We start from the raw sequence: 13,779 nt of genomic DNA, 5'->3' as shown, positions 1-13,779 counted from the left end.
TGCCTGCTGGATCCAGCCAGTTTTTGAACCAGACTCCCAAATTCCACTGCATAAATAGAGACTAGATGCTCTGATCCACCTAAAAACTCCAGACCCAGATGCATAGCAGTGCCGCATAAAGCTGGACTCAGCATCTGAATCTTGCTGGATCCAGCCAATTTTTGCTACCAACTCCCCAAATTCCACTGTCTAAACAGAGACCACATCTTACCGCTTTTGCTCCACAAAGAAAAATCTAGAAACCAAAATTTCTTTGTGTAATGATGCTGCAGGCACTGAGACTCATTGTGTGTTCTGTGTTGGCTCCTGCCAAGTTTAGGCCCCCAAACCACAAATTCCATTGTCTAAATAGACAACAATGTTACTACTCCTAATACTCTAGTAAAGCTTGAACCTTCATGCATCCTAGCTCCACAGTATTGCAAGCACTTGGATTCAACATACAGAGCATGACAGATTTTGAACCCAGGACCCCAAGTTATACTGTCAAAAGAATCAGCACGCATTGCCACACTAGTAAAAGCAAAACCGATGTATTCTGCCACAAAAACAGCTCTCTACCACTTGGACCAAGCTGTATTTTTGGCCACAACCTCCCAAATTCCAATGCCTAAGTAGAGAACATATGTGGATGTTCCTACTGCACCTAAAAATTCCAGACCCAGACATACCCTGTGTAAAACACATAACCCCATATCCAACACCTTGACCAGATTTTGGCCTTGAACTCATAAATTCTGAATAAGCTTAACTCAGAACCCTGTTGCTGCTCTGACTCTGCGAGACTAATCTGGGCTTTGATACATCCTTGTACAACATATAACCTGCACCTAAAACCTGCAAGATCCCACTAACATTTTACCTAAATCAACAGCTTCTACCATCTAAACAGAATAAGAGTAGGCACTTCTTTTCTACCCGAAAAATCTGAATCCTGCTATCTCTTAGTTGCAACAGCACTTCAAAAATATGTATTAGAATCCTTCCAGATCCTGCCAATTTTTGGCCCCACGCATCAAAAATTTACTTGCTAAAGAGACATAAATTCCACTAACTGGGGCCTGATACAACCTGAAAAATCCAAACATGAATCTGTATCCAGCAAGATCTAGCCCGTTTTTTCCATTAGATTTTCAGAGCTTCACCTTTTATATAGAAAACAAATGTAGGGATCGTTTTACACTAAAAAAATCTGTATCCATTCTACTCTATTTCAGTGAAGCCACAATAATCCAGATGTGTCATCTTTCTAAATACAGACATATTTCCACCAATAACACTGTAATTCTACTATCTGTATAGGCAATAAATGGGACTGATGTACCGGAATATGATGGGCTGTGTTAGGTTCAGATTATATGTGGTTTAGCTGACCAACTAGTAGCATAAAGAAGTGAAAAGCTTGCTTTTTGGTTACAGATCCCAGAAACTAAGCTTTCAAATACTGGCTTATATAATTTGGATCCCTATCATGAATATCCCATTTCTGCTTTTTGTTTGTTTCACTGTGGCTACTATCTGTTGCTTGGTACAGTCAAACGCAAAATCAGTTTCTAGACAATGTCAGCTAATTGGTATTTTTTGTGGATCAACATGTTAAGTTTATATAAAAGCTTTAGGTTCACACAAACCTGTTGGTGATCTGGAAAAGAGTCCTGTATGCACTGTTGAAATAATGTATTCAATACATTATAATCTTCAATCAAAAGTATTAATTGGCTGACACTTAATCATGCCTTTGCTGCCAACGTAATTGATGAAATACTGAGCAGAAAACGAAGGTGAAGGTTGAGGAGGTATGAGCAAGGAAGCAATTGTTGTGGAGCGAAGTAGAGGCATAAACTGGAAACATATTGTTACCGTGTTTGGAGCTTTCGCAATCTACACCACAGAGGAGAGGAAGAAAGGTGCAACATCTATCTACAATTAACTACTCTAGATGATATATTACCAAAACAAACAAACAAACAAACAAACAACTCCTCCATTAAAATATCAGGAAGGTTGCCAAGTCAAGCACTGGTATGTTAAGAAATGCCATAGTTTAGGTTGCCTGTGCCACCTTAATTTAGCGCAAATGTACGTATATATGATGATACAATTACATGATCACAGATTATTTTGTCCACAGGACCCCTGTCCCATTCACTGCATGGAATAGATGGTGCTGTGAAAATGAATCAGGGTTATGTAGTGACGGCGGTTGTTGTCTGTAGGACCCCTGCCTCATTTTTCTGCAGGAGTTGGAAGGTGTGTAGTGAATGAATCTGGGCATTGCAGGAAGAGAAAACTGATCTCATGGGTAGGACAGTTGAATGCTGCCCTTGATAAATTGATTCTGTTCCTGCCTCTGCCACAGAGTTCCTGTGTGATGCCAGGCAAGTCAACTACACCAAAGGTTTCACAATTTGCCATAATCTATGTATTCCTCATTTTCTGGGTGCATCAGGCGTAGTAGCTACAATGCTGCAAGTGATGCCGTCGCACTAGGGCCCATGAAGTTATGGGGGCCCAACCAGCAGAGGCCGCTCTACCTTAGGCACCACTGTAGTTACGCCACAGTCTATCTATTGGCAGACAGGGCTCTGAGGAGAAGGAATGGGGCTCCAGCCCCAGGGGGTTGAGGGGGCTGAGGGGAGAAGGTAGCAGGGAGGCTGAATGGGGAGCAAGTCCCCAGCCCCAGGGGATGCAGGAGGCCAGGGGAAGGATGGGGATCGGGTGGAGGTGGAAGAGATTGGGGAAGGGTTGCAGGGGCTGGATGGGGAGCGGCCCCTCGTGACAGAAATGCCTGGGAGGAAATTAATGATTTTGTATTCAGTGCAGGTGTGAGGCAAATAAGGCCTGGGTGACACACTGAATATGGAGAATAAAAAGAAATATTGAATAGCTACCCATTCATGGAATGAAGCAGGAGGCCTGTTGAAAAACAAACATATTAATAATACTCATATCTGGTCTTACAAAGCACTTTTCACCATTAGATCTCAAAGTGCTTCACCATCTTTAATGTATTTATCCCTACAACAGCCCTATGAGGCAGTGCCGTTATCCAGTGATGAGCTGCCAAAATCTTAACAACGGGTTCCCTCCTCATCCCACGAGGGGGTCGTTGCCCATCCCTGCCCCCAGGGACTCCTGCCACATCCAACCCCCTCGCGTTCCTTGATGCCCCCCCGGACCCCTGCCCCATCCACCCCCCTCCCCTGTCCCCTGGCTGCCCCCAGAACCATGCAGGAGGGTCTCAGCAGGTGCCCACCCCGCCCCGCCCCTAAGAGCCAGAGGCACCTGCCGGCGGGCAAGGTGGGGAGTCCCGGAGGTGCTTACCTGGGGTGGCTCCCAGGAAGCATCCGGCAGGTCCCTCTGGTTCCTAGGGGTGGGGGAACGTAGCTGGGGGGGAGCAGCTGATCACATCAAAAGTGGCACCTTAGGCGTTGACTCCCTGGGTGCCCACGGGGAAAATTTGGTGGGTGCAGAGCACCCACCGGCAGCTCCCCACCCCGCGCTCGGCCCCAGCTCACCTCACCTCACCTCCGCTCTGCCTCTGCCCTTGAACGCACCGCCCCGCTCTGCTTCTCCGCCCCGCCCCCGGCTTCCCGCGAATCAGCTGTTCGGCAGGAAGCCGGGGAGGGCTGAGAAGCAGGCGGCGACTTCCCGTTCAGGCTGAAGGTGGCAGAGGTGAGCTGAGGCGGGGAGCGGTTCCCCTGCACGCCTCCTACCCCGGGTTACCCACTGCGGCGTGGGCGGCCCTCCCTGCGCCCCCCCGTCCCAGCTCACTTCCGCCTCCCTGGGCCTGAGCGGGAAGCTGCTCTGCACCCACCAAATTTTCCCCTTGGGTGCTCCAGGGCTGGAGCACCCATGGAGTTGGCACCTAAGGTGCCACTTTTGGCAGGTTAAATTTAGAAGCCCTTTTAGAACCGATTGTCCCTCACGGAACAACCGGTTCTAAAAGGGCTTCTAAATTTAACAACCAGTTCTAGCGAACCGGCTCCAGCTCACCACTGCCGTTATCCCCATGTGATCGGGCATATAGGCCCCACATGGATGAGGAAGGGGTCAGAGAGGCCCCAGCGGCAGGGCTTGCTCCACCTCTCCATCCTGTCAATCATGCCTTGATAGGGAGGAGGGCTTTAAAAGGGAGGAAACTGCAGGAAGCAAGGCACCGGACTGTAGGAGTGACTCCTGATGCTCCAGAGTGAACTCCTAGGCAGGAGACCTTCACCCTAACCCTGAGGAGCCTATAGCAGACTCCCAGGGTAAGGCAGACAGGCTGAGCCTGTCACAGAGACCTAGCCACAGCTATTTCCCTAAACCCATTACCTTGGGACTAGATTGTTGGCAGCACTGTAGAGTCACCCCTCCTTTCTTCTGGGATCTCAGGGAGAGAGTATCTCGAAGGCATGGGTGGTCTGTGACTTCCATTTTGATCCCCCAACCGGAGAGATTTTTAAGGAGGCCAACAAAGGGCAGAACCCACCTACCCCTGCCACGAATATTAGGGAAGAGAGGCAGGTGCTGCGACCACCCCAGTGCAGATAACTGGGCACGGTCAGGTTCACCCACCCCTGAGGGAGGAACCACCAAGGACTATGTTACACCTCATTTGACAAATAGGGAATTGAGGTGCACAGAGAGGCTAAGTGACGTGCCCAACGTCTCGCAAGAAATGTGTGGCAGAACAGGGACTTGAAGCTGTCTCCCAAATCCTGGGCTAGAGCCTAACCACTGGACCATCCTTCCTTTGTGTAATTAAAGATTGTATCTTAACGAATACTAACAAGAGGGGCCAAATTAAGGTTGCACAGTCAGCTTTAATTCTGGCATTTTCTATTTTTGGAGGGCTTGATTTTGCAATCTGAACAGTCTTTTAATGTAGCTTTTCTATATAATTAGTACAAAAATAAGATATAAATAATACAGAAATTCCTCCGTCAGCCTGACATAGTCAGTTAGCAAGTTACACATTGGCAGCATGGCAGAGAAGGGTCTTCAGGGAGGACTGGAATGAGGGATGGGGAGGAGCTTTGCAGATGAACCTAGGATGGGCATTCCAAGCATAAGGGACAGCATCCAACCAAGCTATGTCCAAATCCTGCCATTTCTTCCTTCTCACCATGTCTAAGATCCAGCCTTTTCTCTGCCCCTACCAGAGAGGTAAACTTAGCAGCATTTAGTGAAGATGTGGCTGAGTGAGCAGCCATTCTGGTGCATGCAGCATTCTCGCGTGGCTGAGGTCACTCACAATGAAAGCTGCTGGGCTTGGCACGCCCTCTCCTGGATCACCAATAAGGGCTTGCTCTGTCTTGTGTGCATTGTTTGTTGTGCCTGCAGGTGGATTGCTAGGTGCTACTGACTGACTGGGCCCTGGTTCCTGGCAACACCGAGCAGCTAAGGCTGAGTCTCAGGCTGTGGCAGTTTAAAATAAATGAGAGTTCAAGCAAGCAGCTTAACACTTATGATTTCTGTATAATTTCAAAGCACTGTGAGAACCGCTAATGAATCCTTACAACCCCCTCTGAACCATGTATTGTTATCTCCATTTAATAGGTAGGGAATCTGAGACAGGTTTTGAATGAGATTTTTAAATGTCTCATTGCTGCACATGCAGCCAAAACCTTATCACATCCTGCATTAGTAGCCATTTAAATCAGACTGTAAATTTTCTGAGGAAGGAATCTTTGTCCTTTATATGCGCATATTTTCAAAACTAACAAGCAGCAATCCAAAATGAAGAAGTCCCTCACTCCAAATGAGCGAGACTTGGTTGGTCTCAGTTGCTCGCAGAGATTATTTTCATGAGTGTGTTTGTGGCACAGCCAGACTTCTCAGGATCAAAGGATTGCAACATTCTGAGATGGATAGGATGCCCACTGAAAATCTGGGCAGCAGCCTTTGGATTTTTGCCTTTGAGAAAACAAACAGAAAAGGACAGTTCTGAGGAAGAAACAATTAACGCTTGTTTGAGTAGACAAGTAGATGGTCAGTGGAGATGAACTCTGTCTAAGCCTTTTCAACATATTGTGTAAATCACTGATCATGATTTTGTTAATGGTACACTTTGAAAGCTCCAAACAGTGAAGGCTGAATCTGGGGAAGAGGGAGTGTCTCTGGGAAGTGGGTGAAGGAATGAAGAAAAAGCTGACCTTGTCTGCTACACCAAATGAGGGATACAAAGGGGAAGATACAATCTGGGTTCCTCATGGGGATACATTTATTTTTCAATCCACCAGTAGGACACAATAGCATAAATGCCTTTTATCATTCAGACTGTGACAGTTGCCTTTCCAATGTATTCAGGATAAATTTGCCAAATAATTTTAAAAGGACAGTGGTATCTACAGTGATCGACAATAAAAAGGTGACATTTACCCTTTGAGTATTTTATATAATCTTATGGTATGACCATAAGATTACATAAAAAGGTAACTATCAATATTGTCAAGGTGACCACTGATATTGTACAGGTTTTGCATCATCCCAGATATAAAGGGCCACACATGGGAGGAAATACCAGCCACGTACACCTTCTGGCAGATAATCCAATTTACTAGCATTTGCATGGCATTGATGAAAAAGTACTCAGCTACTGTGGTGATGAATGCAGTCTCAAAAGCTAGAAAGCTAGGTTGGGAACCAGTAGGGTGACCAGATGTCCCAATTTTATAGGGAGAGTCCTGATATTTTGGGCTTTGTCTTATGTAGGTGCCTATTAACGCCTCCACCCCCCGGTCCCAATTTTTTACACTTGCTATCTGGCTCACCCTAGGAACCAGAGACTGTTCTAGTCTTCTGCTGAGAGGAGGGAAAAACAGGACGATGAATGCTCCTGTGTAAATATATCCCACAATTCCTATGCTGTCCTGGAGATATTAGTTGACTCAATATGTATCATGCAAATGCTGTCTGCACTGCAATCCTGGAGCATGGTGGAATGACAAAAGGGTGCAGAACACCAGAGTGAGGTAGAATGTCTGAAAGATTTCTGGAATACTGTCAAATTGCTGGACAAGAACAGGAGACAGTTTGCCTGCTGTATTTGCGCTCTTTTGAATACTGAGCTAATGTTTTCTGCTATATTGTCCAGAGGACTTAATATCTGACAAATCCAGTCCAGGCACATGCCGCCTTCAGGGTTTTTATTTATTTATTTAAGAGCCCTCTTTGGTCTGTTTGATGAATTGCCAAGTAATTCACACTAATTTGCTTGATTGGCTGTCAGAACAAAATTGTCCTCCCATGGTCCCCATTATGCACACTTTCTTCAGGTCTAAATAGAGAAAGAACATTAGTATAAACTTCAGTACATTATTAGAGATATATCCCTGCTGTGCCTGATTGTTGTATCACATAGGACCAGATCCCCAGGTGCCTTTGGATGCCACGTGGATCGGGATTTGAAATCAATGGTCAGAGGAGCCTGAATACCTTTGAGGATCAGGGCCATAGTGCTTAGTGAACCATACGCTATCAGGGCAGTTTGGCCCATTAATGATGGAGTGGTAGCCTTGGCTCTCTGCATATGCCTATGAACCCTTTTCGATCTTAACAAAGATGCAGTAGAAGCCTGATTGTATTGAAGCCAATGCCAAAATGCTCATAACCCTTGTCTAGCACAGCCATTCTCAACCTGTGGGTCATCAAGTGATAGCCATAAGTCACACCCATCAGCTGAGAGCTGCAAAATCCCTGACTCACTGGCATACCTTCATCCAACATTTTGGACAAACCATCCTGTTTGGAAACATGACTGTCTAAGGTTTGAGTCTAGGTCATTAGTAAGTATCCTTTTAATTTCTTATCACTTGACTGGTTAGAATACTCAATTTCTCAGAATGCACAGAAAGTGAGTTGTAGTGGATCCTTTTTAATACTGAGTCTGTTATTTTTCTACCAGTTGTCAAGGCAGACGGAGAAGATGCAAGAGCAAGGAAGCTGCAAAATGATGCCAGCTGAGAGGAAGACATTGTTGGGGAGAGGAGGGAAGGGAACATGGCTTAGAAACATCTTTTTTCTCAGCTCTATTTTTAGATCTAGGCTTTTTTCATCTTTTTCCTAGATTAAAATCTAAACACAATAAACCTACTGCTGCTGCTCCTAGCTTTGAAGTCAATGGCAAAAAACCCACTGAGTTGCAGAATCTTACAAAATTTAAGGCTGGAAGGGACCTTGAGAGGTTCTCTCGTCCATCTCCCAAACTGAGGCAGGATTAAGTATACCTAGATGATCCCGAATAAGTGTTTGTCTGACCTGTTCTTAAAACTCTCCAATGAGGCAGATTGATTTTAGTGGTGAAGGATCATGCACATACTGAAGTGAAGATAACTTAATCAGGGTCTGACAAATCTTCTTCCCTGGTGAGAATTATTTTCTGCAGCATTTAAGCTTTCATTTTGATTGTGAAGATCACCTGCTAAATGTGACTGGAGTGTAACTCGATGCAGTGTTATCTTCCTGGCTCTGAAGACAGGCAGTTCCAGCGTCTCTGCGGCTGCTCACAACTTTGCTCAGCAGCAGCATCTTTCTTTACTTCCTGGCCTGGAGTATTAGGTCATGTTTCTGTGTACTGTTAAATAGCAGCACATGCCACTCCAAGCTGCGTTCAAATGGTGGATGTTTTGTATTTAAGTGCTGACAGTATGCTAGTGTTTGTGAGCAGGGTGTTGAAATACAATGGTGATGTTTGACTATGCAGCAAAGTTAGGAGGCACAACAGACTATATTCTTCTCTGGTGTAAACTGCAGTGGAGTGACACCAGGTATGAATATAACTCAGTCTGTTTTATATAATGAGGATCCCTTCATTCACCCACTCTCTTAACTTTTCTCTCAAAGCCCATCCCTGCAGTTTGCATCCTACCTCATGAAGATGAAAAACACAGTGCACTAGTGAATCATTTTAAAACAATGGAGTAGTCAATTTGATTTTTCTTGGACCATTCGGAAGTGGGGATGATGTAAAATTGTTTTGTATTTGGTATCCATTTGAAAATGGAACATTTCTGGTCCTACCTTCACCATGGCTATAAGCTGGACCTCCTGATCATAGAAATGACAAGTTGTGAACTTTACCTAGATTATTAGGAGCTGATGTAATTAGGGAGGTAGTTTTCCCTAGATTTGCATTAAGTCTTGGATTTAATCTAGGATCACAGTCATGAAGCACTGTGATCTCTGCAGATCACTAAATGGAATTTTCTGTATTTTTTCAATTTTCTATCATTTTATTATATTAAAATAAGAACATAGGCTCGCTGACTGTCTATCCCTATTTCTCAGATGAGTAGCTCCACTAGTATAAAAGATATTTTCATAATAATTCCAAATCAGATGATGGCTTCAAGTGCCAGAATTTTTAATGACTTACTATTTTCAAAATATGTAAATTGACTCATCACCCATCTTCCCTTTAGATATGTAAATTTATTGAAAAAGATGCCACTTCTCCTTCTTGAGATACAGACAAGCCTGATACTTAGTTTTATGTGCACAAAATCTGGTTTTCCAGTACTGGTGATTTTAAACGCATTGTTTTATTTTCCTTACTGTGGCTGAGAGAAGCACTGGACAAATGATTATGTGCATGGCAATACAGGAAGTTACACTGGTATAGTTAAATTGCTATAGTTATATGGCTGTAACTCTCCATGTGGGATCAGAGTGCCTTTTTCTGGTTTATCTTATGTTGGTTTGGAAGTGGTGTAAGCTAAACTGGAGAAAGCCACTCTTATTCCATAATCAGAGCATCCATGTATATCATTATAACTCTAGTGGTTTAATAATACCAGTATAGCTTCTTGTGTAGGTGACAAGCCCTACATTTATTGAGGATGGTGTGGGGCATTAAGGTCTATCACAGGACTACATCAGGAGATCTATTCCTGGCTCTGCTGGCTTCCTCTGTGACCTGGCCAAGTCACTTAACTTGCCTTTGCCTACTTCACAGGGATGCTCACTAAAATCTATAACATCTGTGAAATTCTCTCCTGGAAGATGTAGAAAGTGTCAACTATTTTCTTGTGTGTTATTGTTAAGCATAAATACTACAAAGAGACTGCAGCATCAAGGTTTAATATTATGTTTCTGGGATAGAGTAAATCACTTTTCTTAAATTTTTTTTATCCCAGAATATGGATATTATTTGTATGGTTATGGGGCCATTCCACATAACATACATACTTGTCATACTTTGAACTCTGGTTCTGGTTAACTGGGAAGCAGGTGTTAATTTAATGACTCAACTGTTCACCAAACATGGTATCTTGGCTGAGTGCTACATTATGGGACTGATCCTCCTCTTGTTTACACTGATGTTAGTTCTCTTTGTCAGTGTGTAACCTTTGGGTGAGCTAGAGATCACTTCATTGCCCTTCTCCAGTGCCTAAAAAACCCCGCAACTCCCACAGAAAAGTAGCTGGAGACCCAGAGTCGAGTCTCTAAAGATTTTCAGCAAGGATTGCACAAGGTCAGCCTCCCCACATTCAAGTCCCCAAAGGAACTAAAGAAATTAAACAACTTTATAAAATCTTATGAAAAACAAATAATCTAATTTTTACTGCATAACATGACTCGTTTATAATCTAAAGACATTATCTACACAGTTATACATAAAGAAAAATTAAAATCTGAACAGTTTAGTCCCCACAGAAGCACAGTGAGGAGAAACTGAGAATTCCCAAAAGCTTAGGCTGAGTTCCCCTAGGTCTCGGAGTCTTTGATTCCCAAATCTATACAGTCTACTGAGTCTAAAATAACATCTTGCCTCCACTTGCTTATAGGAATCTTCAGCTGGAATCCATGCAGTCTCTTCCTCTGCTGAAATCACCGTTAGCCAGTCAGCTAACTGATTAACCACTCACTCAGTTAAGTGTATAGATTTAAAAAAAAAACAACCCACCCAGTTACAAAAAATACAAAACTGAGAATAGTAAAATATAAATGACCCTTTCCCTATTACTACATTTAAAGAAAAGTTGGTGAATCGCACGAGTTGAGACAATTTAAAACAGTCTGGCCAAAATCAAAACAACATTCAAAGCATACAATTAAAATAGAAGAAATTATTTTCCCCTCCCAATTTCCCCTTGCTATAATTAACATTGTTAATCCTCTAACAGGGAAGCCTGGGCAATGTCACTAACCTGCTGCAAAATACATCACTGTTTGAGAAAACAGCCTGCTTTCTGCTCCTGGGCTCAGCTTCTCCCAACTCTAACTAGGCATGGCCCCCTGCAAAGCAGCTGCCCCTGCCCTGACTGCTTGCCCTCATGGAGTCTGACCCCAGCAACAGGGGAACCTATTGGACAATACCCAAAACTACCGCATCCAATTCCGGAAGCTTCTGGAAGATTCAGCCTAGCAACAATGACCCAGACACAACTCACTCCTACCTCCCCTGGATGGGTCTCTCTGGAGATACCTCCCTATTAGGCACATGGGTTACAAATAGATTTACTCTTACTATATATACTAGCATGGGAGAAGAATCATTAGCTGGTATAATGTACTTTCCTCGCTTGCAAAAGACTGCACAGACTTATTCTGTAACAAGATGGGGCAACTGCAAGGCTGGCTTTCAGTGTCGGACAGTTGTGAAGTCACAGAGAACCCTTCACTTGTAGGGCTCATAATCTGTCCGCATCCTTTTCCAAGCATGCTTTTCTGATCTGCCTCCCCATGCAATCCACCATTCCACTTCAAAAAAGGAACAAAGGGACATTCTAGCGTCACAGCAATCAGTGCCCTTCCATGTCCCGTTGCTCTCCCCCACCAGACAAGCCCCAGATCCCTTGCCCAGTTACTAAATTGTCCTGTCCCTACATGTACTGTCTACATAGTCTCCTGCCAACTGTTTTATTTCACCCAGGGCCTTACAAAACCTGGGGCTTGCTCTTGGTAGAACATAAACATCTAACACTTGTTTGGAGCATGGGAATAAAAATCATGTTGTTCAATGTAACAGATGCTCAGTTATTTTTGCTAGTGATTGTAACGTCTGGCAGCCAACAAGATGTTAGTTAGGACTTAAGGAAGTAGCAGACCTAAGGAGAAAGAGGCTTCCCTCCAGGTTACCAGAGTATAGTGGAAGAGCGTATAGGGTGGCTAGTGCTGTGAAGTTAAAAACCCGTTTGCATATTGGAGCTAAGACTTTGTATGGAGAATTTTATATATAGAACCAGGACCCTGTTTGTCTGTCCCATGGCTCTTTGCATTGGGGTCTAGAATATAGCTGAGCTGGCAATAATTTAAGCAAAAATTTTCATGCAAGTCTATGCAAAACTTTCAACCAATTTAGCATATTTCACACTGCCCTAAATTGTCTATTTTTGCAAAGGTTATGGGAGATTGACAATTATTCATAGCAAAACCTGTGAAAACTAAAAAAATCTACCTGTGTGAATTTTAGCAGAGGTACCCTCCAACAGACACAAAATTTTCAGGACCTACATGCCTTAGGAGCCTGTTTTATTTTCAAAAGTCACTCAGCGACCTCAGAGCCTAAATCTCACTGACAGTTAATGGGACTTAGGCTCCTAAATGGTTGAGTAACTTTTAAAATGGGACTTGGGTTCCTAAATCACATAGGTGCTTTGGAAAATTTTACCAATAGCAATGAGAGATGAAGCCTAAAGCTAGAAGACAGGGAGCCCTGAATTCTACTCCAACAACTGCTACTAACTGCCATTAAAACTTTGCAGTTACATGGCACTATTAAACAACAGGCTGTTAACAGGAAAATATTGTTATTCGTATTTTACAGATGGAGAAATTGAGAGTCAAAAGCTAGTCACTTGGTAACATTTTCAAAAACACCTCAGTGACTTAGGAGACTACACCTCATTTTTAGACTTTATTTAGGAAGTTACAGGCTTCACTGAAAGAAAATGAGACTTGGGCCTTGTGTACCTGGTAAAGTGTTTTCAACATTTTTTGTTGTTGCTATCACTATACAGATCAAATGAAACAAAAAGAGCATAGCTACATTGCTTTGCCTAAAGCAGCTTAAACTACTTCCCCTGTGAATCATAGCATCCAGGCAGCGCTGCTCTTTTTCAGAATAAGCACACAGCATTTTGGGCAGGGATCCCAAAGTGCAATGTTCTGCTAGGCTCAATGTGTTATAGGCTGTTTATCGCAGTGGATTGCGGGACACTTAGTGGAACTGAGTGGAATTCTGGGACTTGAGGTCAAACTCATGATTCTGTCCACAATATTCCACAATTGATTGGGGTTTTGCCGGCCAGTACATTTTCAAACTGTTTCAGGATCAAATTTTCAAACTGCTGTCAGGTAGCATGGAGGAAAAACTATTGCAAGCACTTTCACCTTCTGCCTTTATCCACTCAGCAAGTTGGTGACAGGACCAAACTAAAACCTACATCTCACCCCTCTACTCCAGGGCCGCGGACACCCTCTCATTCAAATCCCCAGAGCCACAAGATAGTGCCAGCAACGATGAATGCCTTGTCTAGCCCAGGATTTAAAGGTGTGACGTTAGCTCAAGCTATAAGAGTCGCTAGCTCAGTCAATTTAACACCTTCTGAAACTCTAGCCAAGAAAAAGGAGTTGTACTTTAGAATGTGATAAACTGGTCAAGTTAACTAGGGGAAATTTTGGCTGTAGTTCAAATCTAACATCACACTTTTAAATCCTAGGGCTCGTCTACGCTTAACACGCTACAGCAGTTCAGCTGCGCTGTAGCACTTCATTGTAGACATTACCTATGCCAACAGGAGGATTGTTCCCTACAGTATACACTCCAGTGCTTTGTCCAAGCTAAACTGA

This window comes from Natator depressus, chromosome 2 (genome assembly GCF_965152275.1).
Source record: "Natator depressus isolate rNatDep1 chromosome 2, rNatDep2.hap1, whole genome shotgun sequence".
NCBI lineage: Eukaryota > Metazoa > Chordata > Testudines > Cheloniidae > Natator > Natator depressus.
This window is presented reverse-complemented; position numbering follows the sequence as displayed.